The sequence below is a fragment of the Rhipicephalus microplus genome, chromosome 4 (assembly GCF_043290135.1).
Source record: "Rhipicephalus microplus isolate Deutch F79 chromosome 4, USDA_Rmic, whole genome shotgun sequence".
Taxonomy (NCBI): Eukaryota; Metazoa; Arthropoda; class Arachnida; order Ixodida; family Ixodidae; genus Rhipicephalus; species Rhipicephalus microplus.
Genome location: NC_134703.1, coordinates 108,045,852 through 108,067,511, shown reverse-complemented (window position 1 = coordinate 108,067,511; position 21,660 = coordinate 108,045,852). Strand labels below are relative to the sequence as shown.

General features: G+C 45.7%; 50 non-coding genes across 50 annotated transcripts; all 50 read right to left on the bottom strand.

Annotated features, from left to right (window-relative positions):
* Nucleotides 1-92: 92 nt before the first annotated feature.
* TRNAT-UGU (transfer RNA threonine (anticodon UGU)) lies at nucleotides 93-164 on the bottom strand. Its single transcript has one exon. It is a non-coding gene; the product is annotated as a tRNA-Thr (tRNA).
* Nucleotides 165-469: 305 nt separating this feature from the next.
* On the bottom strand, nucleotides 470-541 carry TRNAT-UGU (transfer RNA threonine (anticodon UGU)). The gene has a single exon. It is a non-coding gene; the product is annotated as a tRNA-Thr (tRNA).
* A 117-nt stretch (nucleotides 542-658) lies between these two features.
* On the bottom strand, nucleotides 659-730 carry TRNAT-UGU (transfer RNA threonine (anticodon UGU)). Its single transcript has one exon. It is a non-coding gene; the product is annotated as a tRNA-Thr (tRNA).
* Nucleotides 731-5,694: 4,964 nt separating this feature from the next.
* Nucleotides 5,695-5,766, bottom strand: TRNAT-CGU (transfer RNA threonine (anticodon CGU)). The gene has a single exon. It is a non-coding gene; the product is annotated as a tRNA-Thr (tRNA).
* A 307-nt stretch (nucleotides 5,767-6,073) lies between these two features.
* TRNAT-UGU (transfer RNA threonine (anticodon UGU)) lies at nucleotides 6,074-6,145 on the bottom strand. The gene has a single exon. It is a non-coding gene; the product is annotated as a tRNA-Thr (tRNA).
* Nucleotides 6,146-6,452: 307 nt separating this feature from the next.
* Nucleotides 6,453-6,524, bottom strand: TRNAT-UGU (transfer RNA threonine (anticodon UGU)). The gene has a single exon. It is a non-coding gene; the product is annotated as a tRNA-Thr (tRNA).
* A 119-nt stretch (nucleotides 6,525-6,643) lies between these two features.
* On the bottom strand, nucleotides 6,644-6,715 carry TRNAT-CGU (transfer RNA threonine (anticodon CGU)). The gene has a single exon. It is a non-coding gene; the product is annotated as a tRNA-Thr (tRNA).
* A 307-nt stretch (nucleotides 6,716-7,022) lies between these two features.
* On the bottom strand, nucleotides 7,023-7,094 carry TRNAT-UGU (transfer RNA threonine (anticodon UGU)). The gene has a single exon. It is a non-coding gene; the product is annotated as a tRNA-Thr (tRNA).
* A 305-nt stretch (nucleotides 7,095-7,399) lies between these two features.
* On the bottom strand, nucleotides 7,400-7,471 carry TRNAT-CGU (transfer RNA threonine (anticodon CGU)). The gene has a single exon. It is a non-coding gene; the product is annotated as a tRNA-Thr (tRNA).
* Nucleotides 7,472-7,588: 117 nt separating this feature from the next.
* On the bottom strand, nucleotides 7,589-7,660 carry TRNAT-UGU (transfer RNA threonine (anticodon UGU)). The gene has a single exon. It is a non-coding gene; the product is annotated as a tRNA-Thr (tRNA).
* A 112-nt stretch (nucleotides 7,661-7,772) lies between these two features.
* TRNAT-UGU (transfer RNA threonine (anticodon UGU)) lies at nucleotides 7,773-7,844 on the bottom strand. The gene has a single exon. It is a non-coding gene; the product is annotated as a tRNA-Thr (tRNA).
* A 307-nt stretch (nucleotides 7,845-8,151) lies between these two features.
* TRNAT-UGU (transfer RNA threonine (anticodon UGU)) lies at nucleotides 8,152-8,223 on the bottom strand. Its single transcript has one exon. It is a non-coding gene; the product is annotated as a tRNA-Thr (tRNA).
* Nucleotides 8,224-8,720: 497 nt separating this feature from the next.
* Nucleotides 8,721-8,792, bottom strand: TRNAT-UGU (transfer RNA threonine (anticodon UGU)). Its single transcript has one exon. It is a non-coding gene; the product is annotated as a tRNA-Thr (tRNA).
* A 306-nt stretch (nucleotides 8,793-9,098) lies between these two features.
* TRNAT-CGU (transfer RNA threonine (anticodon CGU)) lies at nucleotides 9,099-9,170 on the bottom strand. The gene has a single exon. It is a non-coding gene; the product is annotated as a tRNA-Thr (tRNA).
* A 307-nt stretch (nucleotides 9,171-9,477) lies between these two features.
* On the bottom strand, nucleotides 9,478-9,549 carry TRNAT-UGU (transfer RNA threonine (anticodon UGU)). Its single transcript has one exon. It is a non-coding gene; the product is annotated as a tRNA-Thr (tRNA).
* Nucleotides 9,550-9,667: 118 nt separating this feature from the next.
* TRNAT-UGU (transfer RNA threonine (anticodon UGU)) lies at nucleotides 9,668-9,739 on the bottom strand. The gene has a single exon. It is a non-coding gene; the product is annotated as a tRNA-Thr (tRNA).
* Nucleotides 9,740-9,851: 112 nt separating this feature from the next.
* Nucleotides 9,852-9,923, bottom strand: TRNAT-UGU (transfer RNA threonine (anticodon UGU)). The gene has a single exon. It is a non-coding gene; the product is annotated as a tRNA-Thr (tRNA).
* Nucleotides 9,924-10,231: 308 nt separating this feature from the next.
* On the bottom strand, nucleotides 10,232-10,303 carry TRNAT-UGU (transfer RNA threonine (anticodon UGU)). Its single transcript has one exon. It is a non-coding gene; the product is annotated as a tRNA-Thr (tRNA).
* A 306-nt stretch (nucleotides 10,304-10,609) lies between these two features.
* TRNAT-UGU (transfer RNA threonine (anticodon UGU)) lies at nucleotides 10,610-10,681 on the bottom strand. Its single transcript has one exon. It is a non-coding gene; the product is annotated as a tRNA-Thr (tRNA).
* Nucleotides 10,682-10,799: 118 nt separating this feature from the next.
* Nucleotides 10,800-10,871, bottom strand: TRNAT-UGU (transfer RNA threonine (anticodon UGU)). The gene has a single exon. It is a non-coding gene; the product is annotated as a tRNA-Thr (tRNA).
* Nucleotides 10,872-11,178: 307 nt separating this feature from the next.
* TRNAT-CGU (transfer RNA threonine (anticodon CGU)) lies at nucleotides 11,179-11,250 on the bottom strand. Its single transcript has one exon. It is a non-coding gene; the product is annotated as a tRNA-Thr (tRNA).
* Nucleotides 11,251-11,368: 118 nt separating this feature from the next.
* On the bottom strand, nucleotides 11,369-11,440 carry TRNAT-UGU (transfer RNA threonine (anticodon UGU)). The gene has a single exon. It is a non-coding gene; the product is annotated as a tRNA-Thr (tRNA).
* Nucleotides 11,441-11,748: 308 nt separating this feature from the next.
* Nucleotides 11,749-11,820, bottom strand: TRNAT-UGU (transfer RNA threonine (anticodon UGU)). The gene has a single exon. It is a non-coding gene; the product is annotated as a tRNA-Thr (tRNA).
* Nucleotides 11,821-12,126: 306 nt separating this feature from the next.
* On the bottom strand, nucleotides 12,127-12,197 carry TRNAT-UGU (transfer RNA threonine (anticodon UGU)). The gene has a single exon. It is a non-coding gene; the product is annotated as a tRNA-Thr (tRNA).
* Nucleotides 12,198-12,315: 118 nt separating this feature from the next.
* TRNAT-UGU (transfer RNA threonine (anticodon UGU)) lies at nucleotides 12,316-12,387 on the bottom strand. Its single transcript has one exon. It is a non-coding gene; the product is annotated as a tRNA-Thr (tRNA).
* A 118-nt stretch (nucleotides 12,388-12,505) lies between these two features.
* Nucleotides 12,506-12,577, bottom strand: TRNAT-CGU (transfer RNA threonine (anticodon CGU)). Its single transcript has one exon. It is a non-coding gene; the product is annotated as a tRNA-Thr (tRNA).
* A 117-nt stretch (nucleotides 12,578-12,694) lies between these two features.
* Nucleotides 12,695-12,766, bottom strand: TRNAT-UGU (transfer RNA threonine (anticodon UGU)). Its single transcript has one exon. It is a non-coding gene; the product is annotated as a tRNA-Thr (tRNA).
* Nucleotides 12,767-12,884: 118 nt separating this feature from the next.
* TRNAT-CGU (transfer RNA threonine (anticodon CGU)) lies at nucleotides 12,885-12,956 on the bottom strand. The gene has a single exon. It is a non-coding gene; the product is annotated as a tRNA-Thr (tRNA).
* Nucleotides 12,957-13,071: 115 nt separating this feature from the next.
* TRNAT-CGU (transfer RNA threonine (anticodon CGU)) lies at nucleotides 13,072-13,143 on the bottom strand. The gene has a single exon. It is a non-coding gene; the product is annotated as a tRNA-Thr (tRNA).
* A 496-nt stretch (nucleotides 13,144-13,639) lies between these two features.
* On the bottom strand, nucleotides 13,640-13,711 carry TRNAT-CGU (transfer RNA threonine (anticodon CGU)). The gene has a single exon. It is a non-coding gene; the product is annotated as a tRNA-Thr (tRNA).
* Nucleotides 13,712-14,019: 308 nt separating this feature from the next.
* TRNAT-UGU (transfer RNA threonine (anticodon UGU)) lies at nucleotides 14,020-14,091 on the bottom strand. The gene has a single exon. It is a non-coding gene; the product is annotated as a tRNA-Thr (tRNA).
* Nucleotides 14,092-14,586: 495 nt separating this feature from the next.
* On the bottom strand, nucleotides 14,587-14,658 carry TRNAT-UGU (transfer RNA threonine (anticodon UGU)). The gene has a single exon. It is a non-coding gene; the product is annotated as a tRNA-Thr (tRNA).
* Nucleotides 14,659-14,776: 118 nt separating this feature from the next.
* TRNAT-CGU (transfer RNA threonine (anticodon CGU)) lies at nucleotides 14,777-14,848 on the bottom strand. The gene has a single exon. It is a non-coding gene; the product is annotated as a tRNA-Thr (tRNA).
* A 307-nt stretch (nucleotides 14,849-15,155) lies between these two features.
* TRNAT-UGU (transfer RNA threonine (anticodon UGU)) lies at nucleotides 15,156-15,227 on the bottom strand. The gene has a single exon. It is a non-coding gene; the product is annotated as a tRNA-Thr (tRNA).
* A 688-nt stretch (nucleotides 15,228-15,915) lies between these two features.
* On the bottom strand, nucleotides 15,916-15,987 carry TRNAT-UGU (transfer RNA threonine (anticodon UGU)). Its single transcript has one exon. It is a non-coding gene; the product is annotated as a tRNA-Thr (tRNA).
* Nucleotides 15,988-16,293: 306 nt separating this feature from the next.
* Nucleotides 16,294-16,365, bottom strand: TRNAT-UGU (transfer RNA threonine (anticodon UGU)). Its single transcript has one exon. It is a non-coding gene; the product is annotated as a tRNA-Thr (tRNA).
* A 679-nt stretch (nucleotides 16,366-17,044) lies between these two features.
* Nucleotides 17,045-17,116, bottom strand: TRNAT-UGU (transfer RNA threonine (anticodon UGU)). The gene has a single exon. It is a non-coding gene; the product is annotated as a tRNA-Thr (tRNA).
* Nucleotides 17,117-17,234: 118 nt separating this feature from the next.
* Nucleotides 17,235-17,306, bottom strand: TRNAT-CGU (transfer RNA threonine (anticodon CGU)). The gene has a single exon. It is a non-coding gene; the product is annotated as a tRNA-Thr (tRNA).
* A 117-nt stretch (nucleotides 17,307-17,423) lies between these two features.
* TRNAT-CGU (transfer RNA threonine (anticodon CGU)) lies at nucleotides 17,424-17,495 on the bottom strand. The gene has a single exon. It is a non-coding gene; the product is annotated as a tRNA-Thr (tRNA).
* Nucleotides 17,496-17,613: 118 nt separating this feature from the next.
* Nucleotides 17,614-17,685, bottom strand: TRNAT-CGU (transfer RNA threonine (anticodon CGU)). Its single transcript has one exon. It is a non-coding gene; the product is annotated as a tRNA-Thr (tRNA).
* Nucleotides 17,686-18,182: 497 nt separating this feature from the next.
* On the bottom strand, nucleotides 18,183-18,254 carry TRNAT-UGU (transfer RNA threonine (anticodon UGU)). The gene has a single exon. It is a non-coding gene; the product is annotated as a tRNA-Thr (tRNA).
* A 118-nt stretch (nucleotides 18,255-18,372) lies between these two features.
* On the bottom strand, nucleotides 18,373-18,444 carry TRNAT-CGU (transfer RNA threonine (anticodon CGU)). Its single transcript has one exon. It is a non-coding gene; the product is annotated as a tRNA-Thr (tRNA).
* A 115-nt stretch (nucleotides 18,445-18,559) lies between these two features.
* TRNAT-CGU (transfer RNA threonine (anticodon CGU)) lies at nucleotides 18,560-18,631 on the bottom strand. Its single transcript has one exon. It is a non-coding gene; the product is annotated as a tRNA-Thr (tRNA).
* A 496-nt stretch (nucleotides 18,632-19,127) lies between these two features.
* Nucleotides 19,128-19,199, bottom strand: TRNAT-CGU (transfer RNA threonine (anticodon CGU)). Its single transcript has one exon. It is a non-coding gene; the product is annotated as a tRNA-Thr (tRNA).
* Nucleotides 19,200-19,507: 308 nt separating this feature from the next.
* Nucleotides 19,508-19,579, bottom strand: TRNAT-UGU (transfer RNA threonine (anticodon UGU)). The gene has a single exon. It is a non-coding gene; the product is annotated as a tRNA-Thr (tRNA).
* A 495-nt stretch (nucleotides 19,580-20,074) lies between these two features.
* On the bottom strand, nucleotides 20,075-20,146 carry TRNAT-UGU (transfer RNA threonine (anticodon UGU)). The gene has a single exon. It is a non-coding gene; the product is annotated as a tRNA-Thr (tRNA).
* A 118-nt stretch (nucleotides 20,147-20,264) lies between these two features.
* TRNAT-CGU (transfer RNA threonine (anticodon CGU)) lies at nucleotides 20,265-20,336 on the bottom strand. The gene has a single exon. It is a non-coding gene; the product is annotated as a tRNA-Thr (tRNA).
* Nucleotides 20,337-20,643: 307 nt separating this feature from the next.
* On the bottom strand, nucleotides 20,644-20,715 carry TRNAT-UGU (transfer RNA threonine (anticodon UGU)). The gene has a single exon. It is a non-coding gene; the product is annotated as a tRNA-Thr (tRNA).
* A 496-nt stretch (nucleotides 20,716-21,211) lies between these two features.
* On the bottom strand, nucleotides 21,212-21,283 carry TRNAT-UGU (transfer RNA threonine (anticodon UGU)). Its single transcript has one exon. It is a non-coding gene; the product is annotated as a tRNA-Thr (tRNA).
* A 117-nt stretch (nucleotides 21,284-21,400) lies between these two features.
* On the bottom strand, nucleotides 21,401-21,472 carry TRNAT-UGU (transfer RNA threonine (anticodon UGU)). Its single transcript has one exon. It is a non-coding gene; the product is annotated as a tRNA-Thr (tRNA).
* Between the last annotated feature and the right edge of the window lie 188 nt (nucleotides 21,473-21,660).

The following is a 21,660-nucleotide window of genomic DNA, read 5'->3' as shown; positions in this document are numbered from 1 at the left end:
CATGAAAGCACAGCTGACGCTATACGAGGAAAAACTAGTTCCTTGTTATCCGAACCTTCATGAGTTACCATAAAAATAATAAAAGTAACTAATGCCGCCAGTGAGGTTTGAACTCACGACCCCTGGTTTACAAGACCAGTGCTCTACCACTGAGCTATAGCGGCCGATGAAGTGTCCATCCAACATTTCCATCAAAGCACAGCTGTCGCTATACGAGGGAAAACTAGTTCCTCGTTATCCGAAAGTTTATGACTACCCATAAAATAATAAAAACAACAAATGCCACCAATGAGGTTTGAACTCACGACACCTGGTTTACGAGACCAGTGCTGTACTACTGAGCTATAGCGGCCGATGAAAGTGTCCAACCAACAGTTGCATTAAAGCACAGCAGTTGGTATACGAGAAAAAACTGGTTCCTCGTTATCCGAACGTTCATGAGTAACCATAAGAATAATAAAAAAATTAATGCCGCCAGTGAGGTTTGAACTCACGACCCCTGGTTTACAAGACCAGTGCTCTACCACTCAGCTATAGCGGCCGATGAAAGTGTCCAACCAACATTTGCATCAAAGCACTGCTGTCGCCATGCAAGAGAAAACTGGTTCCTCGTTATCCGAACGTTTATGAGTACCCATAAAAATAATAAAGGAACTAATTCCGCCAGTGAGGTTTGAACTCACGACCCCTGGTTTACAAGACCAGTGCTCTACCACTGAGCTATAGCGGCTTTTTTTTTTTTCTTTATTGCCTTTTAATAACCACAAGCAAAGGAAATACATACAAAATATGTACACTTACTAAAACACCAGCTTCAACTTGGCCAGTGCACTTGGTTTAAAAAGGCTTCACAGAAGCCAATTGGTCGAGCACAGGTAACCACTCGGGGGGTTCAGGCAGCGCTTTAAACACGTCTCGTGTATACAGCATACTCTCAACAAAATAGTCTCTCGCTGAACGTGCGTCTACACGCATATGTCGAACATCCATTCTTGTCCTCCACACACTATGCATGCAAAGCAACATTAACATGTCACTCGGCACTTCCCCTGCAGCTGCACACGGAAGAAAACGGATTCCAAAAGCGTTGATAGGTAGTTCTTTTTTTATAGTCCGTTGTAGTACGTCCCACAAGAACACAGCATCATGGCAGTCGAGAAAGATATGATTTATCGTTTCTGGTTTGCCGCAGATTAGACAGTTGACGGACCACGGTACAAAAAGCCCTTTACTTTTTAGCCATGGCAGTACAGGGAGAGTGCCGGTATGCACTTGAAAGAAGAATGTTTTGACAGAGGGTCTGACCGGCATTCTCTTAACACGTTTAAACACGTCACGCTCAGAACCTAGCCTGCACGAAGCTCGGTAGACGGGCACTGGCAGGAAGACATCAAGAAGGTCACGATACAGTTTCTTTTTAGTCACGTCGGACAAGTATTCGTACGAAAATCTTTCCTTGAGCAGGCGTGTAGCTGTAACTACTTCTCGCAAATAAGGACTGAGTGGTCCAGCTTCGAAGGAAAAAGATGACACGACGAAATCAGATAAGGGGGTCTGCAGTCTTGCTTGGATCACAGTTCTCAAGAAATTGTCAGTTTGATCTCGAGCGAACATGAATCTGCTCACCAACTGCTTAAAAAACAAATGCAAAAGCCCCAGACCACCATATTTTACCCTATGAAATAAATTGCACCGGCTCGTGCGCTCCCACTGCGACCCCCATATAAAGGTCGCGAATACTCGGTGCATTTTCTGGACCGAAGTGCGGGTCATGGTTAACACTTGTAATACATAAAACACTTTTGCAATCAGAAATACATTGCACACGGACGCTTTTGCAAACATTGATAAATTGCGACCTCCCCACTTATCAGTACAATTTTTAATGCGTTGACGTTCCTCAGACCAATACTCCGTAGCATTGCGGTAGTGATCCAAAGGCACACCGAGGTACTTTCCGGGCATGATTTTCCAATTCATGTTACAGTAAACTTCGGGTGTGCTTTGCCACTGGCCATGCCAAACGCCTAGACATTTTGGCCAACTAATTGCGCTGCCCGTTGCTGCACAGAATTCCCTAGCTATTCGTACAACTTCTTGCACACTTTCTTTGTCACTGCAAAACACTGCGACGTCATCAGCATAGGCTAAAATTCTAATTCCACTGGTCAGAAACGTATACCCTCTTATACTTGGTGATGCAAGTATTCGTAAACAGAAGGGCTCTAAGTAAAGCGCGAAAAGGAGTGGCGACAAGGCACAACCTTGCTTCACGCTCGAGCGCACAGGAATTGAAGCACTTACTTCTTTGTTGATTACTAAATTAGCCCTGCAGTCATGATACACCATTCTAACGCCTTCTGTAATGACAGTTCCTACATTCACATGTTCCAGCAATAAAAACAAAATTTCATGTACGACTTTATCGAACGCTTTGTGCAGGTCTAGCTGAATCATGGCCACGCGGTCATTATTTGCATCACAGCATTCTAGAATACTTCTGGTTACGTGTATATTTGTGAATATGGTTCTGCCCTTAATCCCACATGTCTGATGCGGGCCGACAAGGGATGTGACAACACTTTGGAGCCGTCTTGCTAGGACCTTCGTGTATATTTTATAGTCAGTGTTGCTCAAACTGATAGGTCGGTAGGATTCCACTGAAAGTAGCTTTGCGGGGTCATCAGTTTTGGGGATTAATACTACGTGTGCTGTCCTAAATGAATGAGGTGTTTGCTGCTTGTCGTAGCATTCTCTGATCACTCGGTGTAATGCCAGTGCCATTTCTGTCTTAAAAAATTTGTATATGGCAGCACCAAGCCCATCCGGCCCTGGTGACTTGCCGTTACCCAGGTTATCTATAGCTGATTCAATTTCTGCCACAGTGATTTCTACTTCCAGTAGCTCCCGCTCAGAGTCTTCCAATCTCGGCATAAGGGTCAGAAAGTCCTCTTTGAATCGTTCGGGGTCATTGATTGTATGGCTAAGGAGTTGCGTATAAAACTCGACAAAGGCGTGCTTTATCTGTTCGCGGTCCCGGGTAATGTAATTGCGGTATCGAATTTCATTTATCTCTTTGTTTGCTGCTTGTTTCTTTTCTTCACTGAGCACCCGCTTAGTGGGCGTTTCACCCATCCACAGCCGTTCAGTGCGAGCCCTTATCATTGCTCCGCGGTACTTTTCGTCGTCGATGAATTCGAGCTTTGCTTTCGCCTCCTTTATTTCTTTCTTAAATTTTCCCGGCACTTCATTTTCTACGCTTAACATGTAGTCTAGTTCGCTTTGTAACTGCCTCTCTTGTTGCCTTTCCCGATTACGTAATACACAGGCTCTTTCAATCGCTATCATCTTTATATCACACTTCATTTGCTCCCACACAGCTATGAAGTTATTGGTCTCCAAACGAAGAGCATTTGAAAGACATTCTTTGGTTTTTGTGACAAATATTTCATCTTGCAGCAGCTTTTCATTAAATTTCCATAGAAACCAATTAAACTTCGCAGCCTTACGTTTTTCGCCAATGTTGACCTTGACCAGACAATGATCACTAAAACTAAGATGTTGAATTTGATAAGATGAGCATAGTGGCACCAACTTTGCCGACAAATATATTCTGTCTAACCTCGCGTGCGAATGACCTTGAAAGTGCGTATATCCTACTTCACCCTCTCGCGTCATTACATAACCGACATCTTCCAGCCCTGTCTCGTTCACTATTTTATTCAACAGCTCAGCGCTTCTATCGCGCACATTGAAGCTCGTTGTCTTATCCTCAGCTCTACAGACACAATTGAAGTCCCCTAGAACCACAACATTTCTTTCCGTTTTCAAGAATCCTTCAATCGCTCTGAAAAAAAAAATTCCCGTTCGTGCGATCTATTCGGTGCATAAACACACACAACGCGCCAAGGCATTCCAGAAACACTGAAGTCGCACACAACCAGCCTACCGCTATCGCAGGTAGACACATTTTCAACAACCGCGATACTACTACGTATGAAAACGACACAGCCTCCTGACCGCCCAACAGCATGACAAACGCAGACATTGTACCTAGAGCGAAAAACTTGAACCATTTGCTCCGTTTGTTCTTCACTTTCCATTTTAGTTTCTTGTACAGCCAGGAGGTCTATGTCGTTTTCTAACAAAATGCGACTAATCTGGCATTGTCTCCTGCGCGAACACAGGCCTCTTGAGTTCAACGTCGCGATGCAAATACCAGTTTTAAAGTTAGTCGCCATTTCTTGAAGGTTGTTTCGTCAGGTGTCATACTCACGTCGCAACAGTGGTTGCGTGTGCTCAGCGTAGAAGGCCTCGGAACGTCTCCTCCGCTACGGCGGGGCCGACGTTTGAGTGCCCCTACGGTCAGGAGACAGGTTTGGTCGTGGTTTAAAGGTAGGCCGACGACCAGTCGCCGTCTTTGTTGGAGGTTCATTGATGGCCGACGTGTCAACATTTCCGGTACGGTCAGGTGTTTCACGAGCTCGCTTAAAAGCGATAGCACCGGCCTTGGTCATCTCGGCGTCCGTTGCTTCCGGGCCGCCCTCTCGCGCAGCTGAAGATGACTTGCTCGCTGCTGTAGCGTCGTTCTCTACTGCTGCCGTGTCTAAATTCGTTCCTGGCGCACCAGAGTGCTTGTCGCCTTTATTGGTAGATTCCAGTGCGGCCCCAGAAGACTGTTCAGGGGGCGTGGCAGGGCCTTCCGTATAACCGTCTTCCCTGCTCGCTTCTTCGGCATCCACGGCATCCATCAGGTGTTCAGACACTTCGTCTGTTTGGCCTGGGCCCGCAATGCTGGCGTACGACCTCACACAGTGGGCGTCATCGTGGCCATAGCGACGACAGACCCCACAGCGCGGCACGCGGCAATCCCGTCGAATGTGTCCGATAGCCCGGCATCGGAGGCATAGCGGTGCTCTGCCAGGAATTACGACGAGCGCCATATCCTCCGCAACTCGCAGTTGGTGTGGCAGGTCGTCCACGGACACGCCCGCGTGTAGCCTCAGCGTGACCGACCGCGTGGTTGAACCTTTATCATTGCAACCCTGCACCTTCCATTTATCTCTGCTTATCTCGGTCACTTTTCCGTAGGGCGTTAAAGCGACTCGCACAGCCTCGTCCGGCACGCCATGAAGAAGCCAGTACAACTTCAGCCGCACACCTCGATCACGGGGGTCAACCACCATACAGCGATGGTCCTTTAGATCAAAAAACTCCGCCGCCAGCATCTTCTTTTTACCCTCATCATCCTTGAACGTCACTGCCCATACATGATTCATTTGGTATGCCCCTAGGGCAACCACTTCCGGCAGCAGCGAAAGACGAGCAAGGCTGTCTCGGACATGCTCCACTCGATATGGCCTGGCTTTCAAGTTTCCGTGCAAAAAAACCGTGTGCAAAACGGAATCACCTGAAGGCAGCTGAGGCAGAACAACCTGGAAATCTTCGCCTGGCTTTTCGGTACACCTGATACCGCGGCCCACACGGGCCGCTGAAACCGCCCCTACGCGGGAGCACATGATAAACACGTCCGTTCACTGTCGTGGCCGGAAGTGGAATCCCTGAGCTATAGCGGCCGGTGACAGCGTCCAACCAACAGTTACATCAAAGCACAGCGGACGCTATACGAGGGAAAACTGGTTCCTCGTTATCCGAACGTTCCTGAGTAACCATAAGAAATATAAAAATAACTAATGCCGCCAGTGAGGTTTGAACTCACGACCCCTGGTTTACGAGACCAGTGCTCTACCACTGAGCTATAGCGGCCGGTGACAGCGTCCAACCAACATTTGCATCAAAGCACAGCTGTCGCTATACGAGGGAAAACTGGTTCCTCGTTATCCGAAAGTTTATGACTACCCATAAAATTATAAAAATAACAAATGCCACCAATGAGGTTTGAACTCACGACCCCTGGTTTACGAGACCAGTGCTGTACTACTGAGCTATAGCGGCCGATGAAAGTGTCCAACCAACAGTTGCATCAAAGCACAGCAGTTGGTATACGAGAAAAAACTGGTTCCTCGTTATCTGAACGTTCATGAGTAACCATAAGAATAATAAAAATAACTAATGCCGCCAGTGAGGTTTGAACTCACGACCCCTGGTTTACACGACCAGTGCTCTACCACTGAGCTATAGCGGCCGATGAAAGTGTCCAACCAACATTTGCATCGAAGCACTGCTGTCGCCATACGAGAGAAAACTGGTTCCTCGTTATCCGAACGTTTATGAGTAACCATAAAAATAATAAAGGAACTAATTCCGCCAGTGCGGTTTGAACTCACGACCCCTGGTTTACGAGACGAGTGCTCTACCACTGAGCTATTGCGGCCGATGAAAGCGTCCAACCAACAGTTGCATCAACGCACAGCAGTCGGTATACGAGAGAAACCTTTTTCCTCAATATCCGAACGATCATGAATGCCCATGAAAATAATGAAAATAACAAATGCCGCCAGTGAGGTTTGAACTCACGGCCCCTGGTTTACAAGACCAGTGCTCTACCACTGAGCTATAGCGGCCTGTGAAAGCGTCCAGCCAACAGATGCTTCAAAGCACAGCTGTTGCTATACGACAGAAAACTGGTTCCTCGTTATCCGAACGTTTATCAATACCAACAAAATTAATCAAAAATAAGTAATGCCGCCAGTGAGGTTTGAACTCACGACCTCTGGTTCACGAGACTAGTGCTCTACCACTGAGCTATAGCGGCCGGTGACAGCGTCCAATCAACAGTTACATGAAAGCACAGCTGACGCTATACGAGGGAAAACTAGTTCCTCGTTATCCGAACGTTTATGAGTAACCATAAAAATAATAAAGGAACTAATTCCACCAGTGAGGTTTGAACTCACGACCCCTGGTTTACGAGACCAGTGCTCTACCACTGAGCTATTGCGGCCGATAAAAGCGTCCAACCAACAGTTGCATCAACGCACAGCAGTCGGTATACGAGAGAAAAATTGTTCCTCAATATCCGAACGATCATGAGTACCCATAAAAATAATGAAAATAACGAATGCCGGAAGTGAGGTTTGAACTCACGACCCCTCGTTTACAAGACCAGTGCTCTACCACTGAGCTATAGCGGCCTGTGAAACCGTCCAGCCAACAGTTGCATCAAAGCACAGCTGTTGCTATACGAGGGAAAACTGGTTCCTCGTTATCCGAAAGTTTATGAGTATCCATAAAAATAATGAAAGTAACAAATGCCGCCAGTGAGGTTTTAACTCACGACCCCTGGTTTACGAGAGCAGTGCTGTACCACTGAGCTATAGCGGCCGGAGAAAACGTCCAACCAACAGTTACATCAGAGCACAGCTGTCGCTATACGAGGGAAAACTGGTTTCTCGTTATCCGAACGTTCATGAGTATCCATAAAAATGAAAATAACAAATGCCGCCAGTGAGGTTTTAACTCACGACCCCTGGTTTACGAGACCAGTGCTCTACCACTGAGCTATAGCGGCCGCGGACCGCGTCCAACCAACACTTACATCAAAGCACAGCTGACGCTATACGATAAAAACTGGTTCCTCGTTATCCGAACGTTCATGAGTAACCATAAAAATATTCAAAATAACTAATGCCGCCAGTGAGGTTTGAACTCACGACCCCCGGTTTACAAGACCAGTGCTCTACCACTGAGCGATAGCGGCCGATGAAAGTGTCCAACCAACAGTTGCATCAAAGCACAACTGACGCTATACGAGGGAAAACCGGTCCGTCGTTATCCGAACAATCATGTATAAAACTATTGAAAATAAAAAATGCCGCCAGTGAGGTTTGAACTCACGACCCCTGGTTTACAAGACCAGTGCTCTACCACTGAGCTATAGCGGCCGGTGAAAGCGTCCAACCAACAGTTACATCCAATCACAGCTGTTGCTATACGAGAGAAAACTGCTTTCTCGTTATCCGAAAGTTTATGACTACCCATAAAATTATAAAAATAACAAATGCCACCAATGAGGTTTGAACTCACGACCCCTGGTTTACGAGACCAGTGCTGTACTACTGAGCTATAGCGGCCTGTGAAAGCGTCCAGCCAACAGTTGCATCAAAGCACAGCTGCTGCTATACGAGAAAAAACTGGTTTCTCGTTATCCGAACGTTCATGAGTACCCATAAAAATAATGAAAATAACAAATGCCGGAAGTGAGGTTTGAACTCACGACCCCTGGTTTACAAGACCAGTGCTCTACCACTGAGCTATAGCGGCCGGTGACAGCGTCCAACCAACATTTGCATCAAAGCACAGCTGTCGCTATACGAGGGAAAACTGGTTCCTCGTTATCCGAAAGTTTATGACTACCCATAAAATTATAAAAATAACAAATGCCACCAATGAGGTTTGAACTCACGACCCCTGGTTTACGAGACCAGTGCTGTACTACTGAGCTATAGCGGCCTGTGAAAGCGTCCAGCCAACAGTTGCATCAAAGCACAGCTGCTGCTATACGAGAAAAAACTGGTTTCTCGTTATCCGAACGTTCATGAGTACCCATAAAAATAATGACAATAACTAATGCCGCCAGTGAGGTTAAAACTCACGACTCCTGGTTCACGAGACCAGTGCTCTACCACTGAGCTATAGCGGCCGGTGAAAGCGTCCAACCAACAGTTACATCAAATCACAGCTGTTGCTATACGAGGGAAAACTAGTTTCTCGTTATTCGAACGTTCATGAATACCAACAAAAATAATAAAAGTAACTAATGCCGCCAGTGAGGTTTGAACTCACGACCCCTGGTTTACAAGACCAGTGCTCTACCACTGAGCTATAGCGGCCGATGAAGTGTGCAACCAACATTTGCATCAAAGCACAGATGTCGCATTACGAGGGAAAACTGCTTCCTCGTTATCCGAAAGTTTATGACTACCCATAAAATAATAAAAATAACAAATGCCACCAAATAGGTTTGAACTCACGACCCCTGGTTTACGAGACCAGTGCTGTACTACTGAGCTATAGCGGCCGATGAAAGTGTCCAACCAACAGTTGCATCAAAGCACAGCAGTTGGTATACGAGAAAAAACTGGTTCCTACTTATCCGAACGTTCATGAGTAACCATAAGAATAATAAAAATAACTAATGCCACCAGTGAGGTTTGAACTCACGACCCCTGGTTTACGAGACCAGTGCTCTACCACTGAGCTATAGCGGCCGGTGACAGCGTCCAATCAACAGTTACATGAAAGCACAGCTGACGCTATTCGAGAGAAAACTAGTTCCTCGTTATCCGAACGTTCATGAGTAACCATAAAAATAATAAAGGAACTAATTCCGCCCTTGAGGTTTGAACTCACGACCCCTGGTTTACGAGACCAGTGCTCTACCACTGAGCTATTGCGGCCGATAAAAGCGTCCAACCAACAGTTGCATCAACGCACAGCAGTCGGTATACGAGAGAAAAATTGTTCCTCAATAACCGAACGATCATGAGTACCTATAAAAATAATGAAAATAACAAATGCCGGAAGTGAGGTTTGAACTCACGACCCCTGGTTTACAAGACCAGTGCTCTACCACTGAGCTATAGCGGCCGGTGAAAGCGTCCAACCAACAGTTACATCAAATCACAGCTGTTGCTATACGAGGGAAAACTAGTTTCTTGTTATCCGAACGTTCATGAATACCAACAAAAATAATAAAAGTAACTAATGCCGCCAGTGAGGTTTGAACTCACGACCCCTGGTTTACAAGACCAGTGCTCTACCACTGAGCGATAGCGGCCGATGAAAGTGTCCAACCAACAGTTGCATCAAAGCACAATTGACGCTATACGAGGGAAAACCGGTCCGTCGTTATCCGAACAATCATGTATAAAACTATTGAAAATAAAAAATGCCGCCAGTGAGGTTTGAACTCACGACCCCTGGTTTACAAGACCAGTGCTCTACCACTGAGCTATAGCGGCCTGTGAAAGCGTCCAGCCAACAGTTGCATCAAAGCACAGCTGCTGCTATACGAGGAAAAACTGATTTCTCGTTATCCGAACGTTCATGAGTACCCATGAAAAGAATGAAAATAACTAATGCCGCCAGTGAGGTTAAAACTCACGACTCCTGGTTCACGAGACCAGTGCTCTACCACTGAGCTATAGCGGCCGGTGAAAGCGTCCAACCAACAGTTACATCAAATCACAGCTGTTGCTATACGAGGGAAAACTAGTTTCTCGTTATCCGAACGTTCATGAATACCAACAAAAATAATAAAAGTAACTAATGCCGCCAGTGAGGTTTGAACTCACGACCCCTGGTTTACAAGACCAGTGCTCTACCACTGAGCTATAGCGGCCGATGAAGTGTGCAACCAACATTTGCATCAAAGCACAGATGTCGCTATACGAGGGAAAACTGGTTCCTCGTTATCCGAAAGTTTATGACTACCCATAAAATATTAAAAATAACAAATGCCACCAATGAGGTTTGAACTCACGACCCCTGGTTTACGAGACCAGTGCTGTACTACTGAGCTATAGCGGCCGATGAAAGTGTCCAACCAACAGTTGCATCAAAGCACAGAAGTTGGTATACGAGAAAAACCTGGTTCCTCGTTATCCGAACGTTCATGAGTAACCATAGAAATAATAAAAATAACTAATGCCGCCAGTGAGGTTTGAACTCACGACCCCTGGTTTACACGACCAGTGCTCTACCACTGAGCTATAGCGGCCGATGAAAGTGTCCAACCAACAGTTGCATCAAAGCACAGCAGTCGGTATACGAGAGAAACCTTTTTCCTGAATATCCGAACGATCATGAATGCCCATGAAAATAATGAAAATAACAAATGCCGCCAGTGAGGTTTGAACTCGCGGCCCCTGGTTTACAAGACCAGTGCTCTTCCACTGAGCTATAGCGTCCTGTGAAAGCGTCCAGCCAACAGTTGCATAAAAGCACAGCTGTTGCTATACGACGGAAAACTGGTTCCTCGTTATCCGAAAGTTTCTCAATACAAACAAAATTAATAAAAATAAGTAATGACGCCAGTGAGGTTTGAACTCACGACCCCTGGTTCACGAGACCAGTGCTGTACCACTGAGCTATAGCGGCCGGTGACAGTGTCCAATGAACAGTTACATGAAAGCACAGCTGACGCTATACGAGGGAAAACTAGTTCCTCGTTATCCGAACGTTCATGAGTAACCATAAAAATAATAAAGGAACTAATTCCGCCAGTGAGGTTTGAACTCACGACCCCTGGTTTACGAGACCAGTGCTCTACCACTGAGCTATTGCGGCCGATAAAAGCGTCCAACCAACAGTTGCATCAACGCACAGCAGTCGGTATACGAGAGAAAAATTGTTCCTCAATATCCGAACGATCATGAGTACCCATAAAAATAATGAAAATAACAAATGCCGGAAGTGAGGTTTGAACTCACGACCCCTGGTTTACAAGACCAGTGCTCTACCACTGAGCTATAGCGGCCTGTGAAAGCGTCAGGCCAACAGTTGCATCAAAGCACAGCTGCTGCTATACGAGGAAAAACTGGTTTCTCGTTATCCGAACGTTCATGAGTACCCATGAAAAGAATGAAAATAACTAATGCCGCCAGTGAGGTTAAAACTCACGACTCCTGGTTCACGAGACCAGTGCTCTACCACTGAGCTATAGCGGCCGGTGAAAGCGTCCAACCAACAGTTACATCAAATCAAAGCTGTTGCTATATGAGGGAAAACTAGTTTCTCGTTATCCGAACGTTCATGAATACCAACAAAAATAATAAAAGTAACTAATGCCGCCAGTGAGGTTTGAACTCACGACCCCTGGTTTACAAGACCAGTGCTCTACCACTGAGCTATAGCGGCCGATGAAGTGTGCAACCAACATTTGCATCAAAGCACAGATGTCGCTATACGAGGGAAAACTGGTTCCTCGTTATCCGAAAGTTTATGACTACCCATAAAATATTAAAAATAACAAATGCCACCAATGAGGTTTGAACTCACGACCCCTGGTTTACGAGACCAGTGCTTTACTACTGAGCTATAGCGGCCGATGAAAGTGTCCAACCAACAGTTGCATCAAAGCACAGCAGTTGGTATACGAGAAAAAACTGGTTCCTCGTTATCCGAACGTTCATGAGTAACCATAGAAATAATAAAAATAACTAATGCCGCCAGTGAGGTTTGAACTCACGACCCCTGGTTTACACGACCAGTGCTCTACACTGAGCTATAGCGGCCGATGAAAGTGTCCAACCAACAGTTGCATCAAAGCACAGCAGTCGGTATACGAGAGAAACCTTTTTCCTCAATATCCGAACGATCATGAATGCCCATGAAAGTAATGAAAATAACAAATGCCGCCAGTGAGGTTTGAACTCGCGGCCCCTGGTTTACAAGACCAGTGCTCTACCACTGAGCTATAGCGGCCTGTGAAAGCGTCCAGCCAACAGTTGCATCAAAGCACAGCTGTTGCTATACGACGGAAAACTGGTTCCTCGTTATCCGAAAGTTTATCAATACCAACAAAATTAATAAAAATAAGTAATGCCGCCAGTGAGGTTTGAACTCACGACTCCTGGTTCACGAGACCAGTGCTCTACCACTGAGCTATAGCGGCCGGTGAAAGTGTCCAATCAACAGTTACATGAAAGCACAGCTGACGCTATACGAAGGAAAACTAGTTCCTCGTTATCCGAACGTTCATGAGTAACCATAAAAATAATAAAGGAACTAATTCCGCCAGTGAGGTTTGAACTCACGACCCCTGGTTTACAAGACCAGTGCTCTACCACTGAGCTATAGCGGCCTGTGAAACCGTCCAGCCAACAGTTGCATCAAAGCACAGCTGTTGCTATACGAGGGAAAACTGGTTCCTCGTTATCCGAAAGTTTATGAGTATCCATAAAAATAATGAAAATAACAAATGCCGCCAGTGAGGTTTTAACTCACGACCCCTGGTTTACGAGACCAGTGCTGTACCACTGAGCTATAGCGGCCGGTGAAAGCGTCCAACACACAGTTACATCAGAGCACAGCTGTCGCTATACGAGGGAAAACTGGTTCCTCGTTATCCGAACGTTCATGAGTATCCATAAAGATGAAAATAACAAATGCCGCCAGTGAGGTTTTAACTCACGACCCCTTGTTTACGAGACCAGTGCTCTACCACTGAGCTATAGCGGCTGGTGACCGCGTCCAACCAACAGTTACATCAAAGCACATCTGACGCTATACGAGGGAAAACTGGTTCCTCGTTATCCGAAAGTTTATGACTACCCATAAAATAATAAAAATAACAAATGCCACCAATGAGGTTTGAACTCACGACCCCTGGTTTACGAGACCAGTGCTGTACTACTGAGCTATAGCGGCCTGTGAATCCGTCCAGCCAACAGTTGCATCAAAGCACAGCTGTTGCTATACGAGGGAAAACTGGTTCCTCGTTATCTGAAAGTTTATGAGTACCCATAAAAATAATAAAAGAACTAATTCCGCCAGTGAGGTTAGAACTCACGACGCCTGGTTTACGAGACCAGTGCTGTACCACTGAGCTATAGCGGCCGGTGAAAGCGTCCAACCAACAGTTACATCAGAGCACAGCTGTCGCTATACGAGGGAAAACTGGTTTCTCGTTATCCGAACGTTCATGAGTATCCATAAAAATAATAAAAATAACTAATGCCGCCAGTGAGGCTTGAACTCACCAACCCTGGTTTACGAGACCAGTGCTCTACCACTGAGCTATAGCGGCCGGTGACAGCGTCCAACCAACAGTTACATCAAATCACAGCTGTTGCTATACGAGGGAAAACTAGTTTCTCGTTATCCGAACATTCATGAATACCAACAAAAATAATAAAAATAAGTAATCCCACCAGTGAGGTTTGAACTCACGACCCCTGGTTTACGAGACCAGTGCTCTACCACTTAGCTATAGCGGCCGGTGACAGCGTCCAACCAACAATTACATGAAAGCACAGCTGACGCTATACGAGGAAAAACAAGTTCCTTGTTATCCGAACGTTCATGAGTTACCATAAAAATAATAAAAGTAACTAATGCCGCCAGTGAGGTTTGAACTCACGACCCCTGGTTTACAAGACCAGTGCTCTACCACTCAGCTATAGCGGCCGATGAAGTATCCGACCAACATTTGCATCAAAGCACAGCTGTCGCTATACTAGGGAAAACTGGTTCCTCGTTATCCGAAAGTTTATGACTACCCATAAAATAATAAAAATAACAAATGCCACCAATGAGGTTTGAACTCACGACCCCTGGTTTACGAGACCAGTGCTGTACTACTGAGCTATAGCGGCCGATGAAAGTGTCCAACCAACAGTTGCATCAAAGCACAGCAGTTGGTATACGAGAAAAAACTGGTTCCTCATTATTCGAACGTTCATGAGTAACCATAGAAACAATAAAAATAACTAATTCCGCCAGTGAGGTTAGAACTCACGACCCCTGGTTTACGAGACCAGTGCTGTACCACTGAGCTATAGCGGCCGGTGAAAGTGTCCAACCAACAGTTGCATCAAAGCACAGCAGTCGGTATACGAGAGAAACTTTTTCCTCAATATCCGAACGATCATGAATGCCCATGAAAATAATGAAAATAACAAATGCCGCCAGTGAGGTTTGAACTCACGGCCCCTGGTTTACAAGACCAGTGCTCTACCACTGAGCTATAGCGGCCTGTGAAAGCGTCCAGCCAACAGTTGCATCAAAGCACAGCTGTTGCTATACGACGGAAAACTGGTTCCTCGTTATCCGAAAGTTTATCAATACCAACAAAATTAATAAAAATAAGTAATGCCGCCAGTGAGGTTTGAACTCACGACCCCTGGTTTACGAGTCCAGTGCTCTACCACTGAGCTATAGCGGCCGGTGACAGTGTCCAATCAACAGTTACATGAAAGCACAGCTGACGCTATACGAGGGAAAACTAGTTCCTCGTTATCCGAACGTTCATGAGTAACCATAAAAATAATAAAGGAACTAATTCCGCCAGTGAGGTTTGAACTCACGACCCCTGGTTTACGAGACCAGTGGTCTACCACTGAGCTATTGCGGCCGATAAAAGCGTCCAACCAACAGTTGCATCAACGCACAGCAGTCGGTATACGAGAGAAAAATTGTTCCTCAATATCCGAACGATCATGAGTACCCATAAAAATAATGAAAATAACAAATGCCGGAAGTGAGGTTTGAACTCACGACCCCTGGTTTACAAGACCAGTGCTCTACCACTGAGCTATAGCGGCCGATGAAAGTGTCCAACCAACATTTGCGTCAAAGCACTGCTTTCGCCATACGAGAGAAAACTGGTTCCTCGTTATCCGAACGTTCATGAGTACCCATAAAAATAATGAAAATAACTACTGCCGCCAGTGAGGTTAAAACTCACGACTCCTGGTTCACGAGACCAGTGCTCTACCACTGAGCTATTACGGCCGGTGACAGCGTCCAACCAACAGTTACATGAAAGCACAGCTGACGCTATACGAGGGAAAGCTAGTTCCTAGTTGTCCGAACGTTCATGACTAACCATAAAAATAATAAAAATAACTAATGCCGCCAGTGAGGTTTGAACTCAAGACCCCTGGTTTACAAGACCACTGCTCTACCACTTACCTATAGCGGCCGATGAAAGTGTCCAACCAACATTTGCATCAAAGCACAGCTGTCGCCATACGAGGGAAAACTGTTTCTCGTTATCCGAACGTTCATGAATAACCATAAAAATAATAAAAAAAAACTAATGCCGCCAGTGAGGCTTGAACTCACCAACCCTGGGTTACGAGACTGGTGCTCTACCACTGAGCTAAAGCGGCCGGTGCCAGCGTCCAACCAACAGTTACATCAAAGCACAGCTGACGCTATACTAGGGAAAACTGGTTCCTCGTTATCCGAACGTTCATGAGTAACCATAAGAATAATAAAAATAACTAATGCCGCCAGTGAGGTTTGAACTCACGACCCCTGGTTTACAAGACCAGTGCTCTACCACTGAGCTATAGCAGCCGGTGAAAGCGTCCAACCAACATTTGCATCAAAGCACAGCTGTCGCCATACGAGGAAAAACTGGTGCCTCGTTATCCGAAAGTTTATGACTACCCATAAAAGTAATAAAGGAACTAATTCCGTCAGTGAGGTTAGAACTCACGACCCCTGGTTTACGAGACCAGTGCTCTACCACAGAGCTATAGCGGCCGGTGAAAGAGTCCAACCAACAGTTACATCAAAGCACAGCTGTCGCTATATGCGGGAAAACTGTTTCTCGTTATCCGAACGTTCATGAATAACCATAAAAATAATAAAAATCACTAATGCCGCCAGTGAGGTACCAACTCAAGACCCCTGGTTTACAAGACCAGTGCTCTACCACTGAGCTATAGCGGCCGATTAAAGTGTCCAACCAACATTTGCATCAAAGCACAGCTGTCGCCATACGAGAAAAAACTGGTTCCTCGTTATCCGAACGTTCATGAATAACCATAAAAATAATAAAAATAACTAATGCCGCCAGTGAGGCTTGAACTCACCAACCCTGGTTTACGAGACCAGTGCTCTACCACTGAGCTATAGGAGCCGGTGACAGCGTCCAACCAACCGTAACATCAAAGCACAGCTGACGCTATACGAGGGAAAACTGATTCCTCGTTATTTGAACGTTCATGAGTAATCATAAAAATAATAAAAATAACTAATCCCGCCAGTGAGGTTTGAACTCACGACCCCTGGTTTACGAGACCAGCGCTCTACCACTGAGGCTGGTGAAAGCGTCCAACCAACAGTTGCATCAAAGCACAGCTGTTGCTATACGAGAAAAAACTGGTTCCTCGTTATCCGAACGTGTATGAGTACCCATAAAAATAATAAAGGAACTAATACCGCCAGTGAGGTTTGAACTCACGACCCCTTGTTTACGAGACGAGTGCTCTACCACTGAGCTATTGCGGCCGATGAAAGCGTCCAACCAACAGTTGCATCAAAGCACAGCAGTCGGTATACGAGAGAAACCTTTTTCCTCAATATCCGAACGATCATGAATGCCCATGAAAATAATGAAAATAACAAATGCCGCCAGTGAGGTTTGAACTCACGGCCCCTGGTTTACAAGACCAGTGATCTACCACTGAGCTATAGCGGCCTGTGAAAGCGTCCAGCCAACAGTTGCATCAAAGCACAGCTGTTGCTATACGACGGAAAACTGGTTCCTCGTTATCCGAAAGTTTATCAATACCAACAAAATTAATAAAAATAAGTAATGCCGCCAGTGAGGTTTGAACTCACGACCCCTGGTTTACGAGACCAGTGCTCTACCACTGAGCTATAGCGGCCGGTGACAGCGTCCAATCAACAGTTACATGAAAGCACAGCTGACGCTATACGAGGGAAAACTAGTTCCTCGTTATCCGAACGTTCATGAGTAACCATAAAAATAATAAAGGAACTAATTCCGCCAGTGAGGTTTGAACTCACGACCCCTGGTTTACGAGACCAGTGCTCTACCACTGAGCTATTGCGGCCGATAAAAGCGTCCAACCAACAGTTGCATCAACGCACAGCAGTCGGTATACGAGAGAAAAATTGTTCCTCAATATCCGAACGATCCTGAGTACTCATAAGAATAATGAAAATAACAAATGCCGCCAGTGAGGTTTGAACTCACGACCCCTGGTTTACGAGACCAGTGCTCTACCACTGAGCTATAGCGGCCGATGAAAGTGTCCAACCAACATTTGCATCAAAGCACAGCTGTCGCAATACGAGGAAAAACTGGTTCCTCGTTATCCGAACGTTCATGAATAACCATAAAAATAATAAAAATAACTAATGCCGCCAGTGAGGCTTGAACTCACAAACCCTGGTTTACGAGACCAGTGCTCTACCAATGAGCTATAGCGGCCTGTGAAACCGTCCAGCCAACAGTTGCATCAAAGCACAGCTGTTGCTATACGAGGGAAAACTGGTTCCTCGTTATCCGAAAGTTTATGAGTACCCATAAAAATAATAAAAGAACTAATTCCGCCAGTGAGGTTAGAACTCACGACGCCTGGTTTACGAGACCAGTGCTGTACCACTGAGCTATAGCGGCCGGTGAAAGCGTCCAAGCAACAGTTACATCAAATCACAGCTGTTGCTATACGAGGGAAAACTAGTTTCTCGTTATCCGAACGTTCATGAATACCAACAAAAATAATAAAAGTAACTAATGCCGCCAGTGAGGTTTGAACTCACGACCCCTGGTTTACAAGACCAGTGCTCTACCACTGAGCTATAGCGGCCTGTGAAACCGTCCAGCCAACAGTTGCATCAAAGCACAGCTGTTGCTATACGAGGGAAAACTGGTTCCTCGTTATCCGAAAGTTTATGAGTATCCATAAAAATAATGAAAATAACAAATGCCGCCAGTGAGGTTTTAACTCACGACCCCTGGTTTACGAGACCAGTGCTGTACCACTGAGCTATAGCGGCCGGTGAAAGCGTCCAACACACAGTTACATCAGAGCACAGCTGTCGCTATACGAGGGAAAACTGGTTCCTCGTTATCCGAACGTTCATGAGTATCCATAAAGATGAAAATAACAAATGCCGCCAGTGAGGTTTTAACTCACGACCCCTTGTTTACGAGACCAGTGCTCTACCACTGAGCTATAGCGGCTGGTGACCGCGTCCAACCAACAGTTACATCAAAGCACATCTGACGCTATACGAGGGAAAACTGGTTCCTCGTTATCCGAAAGTTTATGACTACCCATAAAATAATAAAAATAACAAATGCCACCAATGAGGTTTGAACTCACGACCCCTGGTTTACGAGACCAGTGCTGTACTACTGAGCTATAGCGGCCTGTGAATCCGTCCAGCCAACAGTTGCATCAAAGCACAGCTGTTGCTATACGAGGGAAAACTGGTTCCTCGTTATCTGAAAGTTTATGAGTACCCATAAAAATAATAAAAGAACTAATTCCGCCAGTGAGGTTAGAACTCACGACGCCTGGTTTACGAGACCAGTGCTGTACCACTGAGCTATAGCGGCCGGTGAAAGCGTCCAACCAACAGTTACATCAGAGCACAGCTGTCGCTATACGAGGGAAAACTGGTTTCTCGTTATCCGAACGTTCATGAGTATCCATAAAAATAATAAAAATAACTAATGCCGCCAGTGAGGCTTGAACTCACCAACCCTGGTTTACGAGACCAGTGCTCTACCACTGAGCTATAGCGGCCGGTGACAGCTTCCAACCAACAGTTACATCAAATCACAGCTGTTGCTATACGAGGGAAAACTAGTTTCTCGTTATCCGAACGTTCATGAATACCAACAAAAATAATAAAAATAAGTAATCCCACCAGTGAGGTTTGAACTCACGACCCCTGGTTTACGAGACCAGTGCTCTACCACTTAGCTATAGCGGCCGGTGACAGCGTCCAACCAACAATTACATGAAAGCACAGCTGACGCTATACGAGGAAAAACAAGTTCCTTGTTATCCGAACGTTCATGAGTTACCATAAAAATAATAAAAGTAACTAATGCCGCCAGTGAGGTTTGAACTCACGACCCCTGGTTTACAAGACCAGTGCTCTACCACTGAGCTATAGCGGCCGATGAAGTATCCGACCAACATTTGCATCAAAGCACAGCTGTCGCTATACTAGGGAAAACTGGTTCCTCGTTATCCGAAAGTTTATGACTACCCATAAAATAATAAAAATAACAAATGCCACCAATGAGGTTTGAACTCACGACCCCTGGTTTACGAGACCAGTGCTGTACTACTGAGCTATAGCGGCCGATGAAAGTGTCCAACCAACAGTTGCATCAAAGCACAGCAGTTGGTATACGAGAAAAAACTGGTTCCTCATTATTCGAACGTTCATGAGTAACCATAGAAACAATAAAAATAACTAATTCCGCCATTGAGGTTAGAACTCACGACCCCTGGTTTACGAGACCAGTGCTGTACCACTGAGCTATAGCGGCCGGTGAAAGTGTCCAACCAACAGTTGCATCAAAGCACAGCAGTCGGTATACGAGAGAAACTTTTTCCTCAATATCCGAACGATCATGAATGCCCATGAAAATAATGAAAATAACAAATGCCGCCAGTGAGGTTTGAACTCACGGCCCCTGGTTTACAAGACCAGTGCTCTACCACTGAGCTATAGCGGCCTGTGAAAGCGTCCAGCCAACAGTTGCATCAAAGCACAGCTGTTGCTATACGACGGAAAACTGGTTCCTCGTTATCCGAAAGTTTATCAATACCAACAAAATTAATAAAAATAAGTAATGCCGCCAGTGAGGTTTGAACTCACGACCCCTGGTTTACGAGACCAGTGCTCTACCACTGAGCTATAGCGGCCGGTGACAGTGTCCAATCAACAGTTACATGAAAGCACAGCTGACGCTATACGAGGGAAAACTAGTTCCTCGTTATCCGAACGTTCATGAGTAACCATAAAAATAATAAAGGAACTAATTCCGCCAGTGAGGTTTGAACTCACGACCCCTGGTTTACGAGACCAGTGGTCTACCACTGAGCTATTGCGGCCGATAAAAGCGTCCAACCAACAGTTGCATCAACGCACAGCAGTCGGTATACGAGAGAAAAATTGTTCCTCAATATCCGAACGATCATGAGTACCCATAAAAATAATGAAAATAACAAATGCCGGAAGTGAGGTTTGAACTCACGACCCCTGGTTTACAAGACCAGTGCTCTACCACTGAGCTATAGCGGCCGATGAAAGTGTCCAACCAACATTTGCGTCAAAGCACTGCTTTCGCCATACGAGAGAAAACTGGTTCCTCGTTATCCGAACGTTCATGAGTACCCATAAAAATAATGAAAATAACTACTGCCGCCAGTGAGGTTAAAACTCACGACTCCTGGTTCACGAGACCAGTGCTCTACCACTGAGCTATAGCGGCCGGTGAAAGCGTCCAACCAACAGTTACATCAAATCACAGCTGTTGGTATACGAGGGAAAACTAGTTTCTCGTTATCCGAACGTTCATGAATACCAACAAAAATAATAAAAGTAACTAATGCCGCCAGTGAGGCTTGAAGTCACCAACCCTGGTTTACGAGACCAGTGCTCTACCACTGAGCTATAGCTTCCGATGAATTGTGCAACCAACATTTGCATCAAAGCACAGATGTCGCTATACGAGGGAAAACTGGTTCCTCGTTATCCGAAAGTTTATGACTACCCATAAAATAATAAAAATAACAAATTCCACCAATGAGGTTTGAACTCACGACCCCTGGTTTACACGACCAGTGCTCTACCACTGAGCTATAGCGGCCGATGAAAGTGTCCAACCAACATTTGCATCAAAGCACTGCTGTCGCCATACGAGAGAAAACTGGTTCCTCGTTATCCGAACGTTTATGAGTACACATAAAAATAATAAAGGAACTAATTCCGCCAGTGAGGTTTGAACTCACGACCCCTGGTTTACAAGACCAGTGCTCTACCACTGAGCTATAGCGGCCGGTGACAGCGTCCAACCAACAGTTACATCAAAGCACAGCGGACGCTATACGAGGGAAAACTGGTTCCTCGTTATCCGAACGTTCCTGAGTAACCATAAGAAATATAAAAATAACTAATGCCGCCAGTGAGGTTTGAACTCAAGACCCCTGGTTTACGAGACCAGTGCTCTACCACTGAGCTATTACG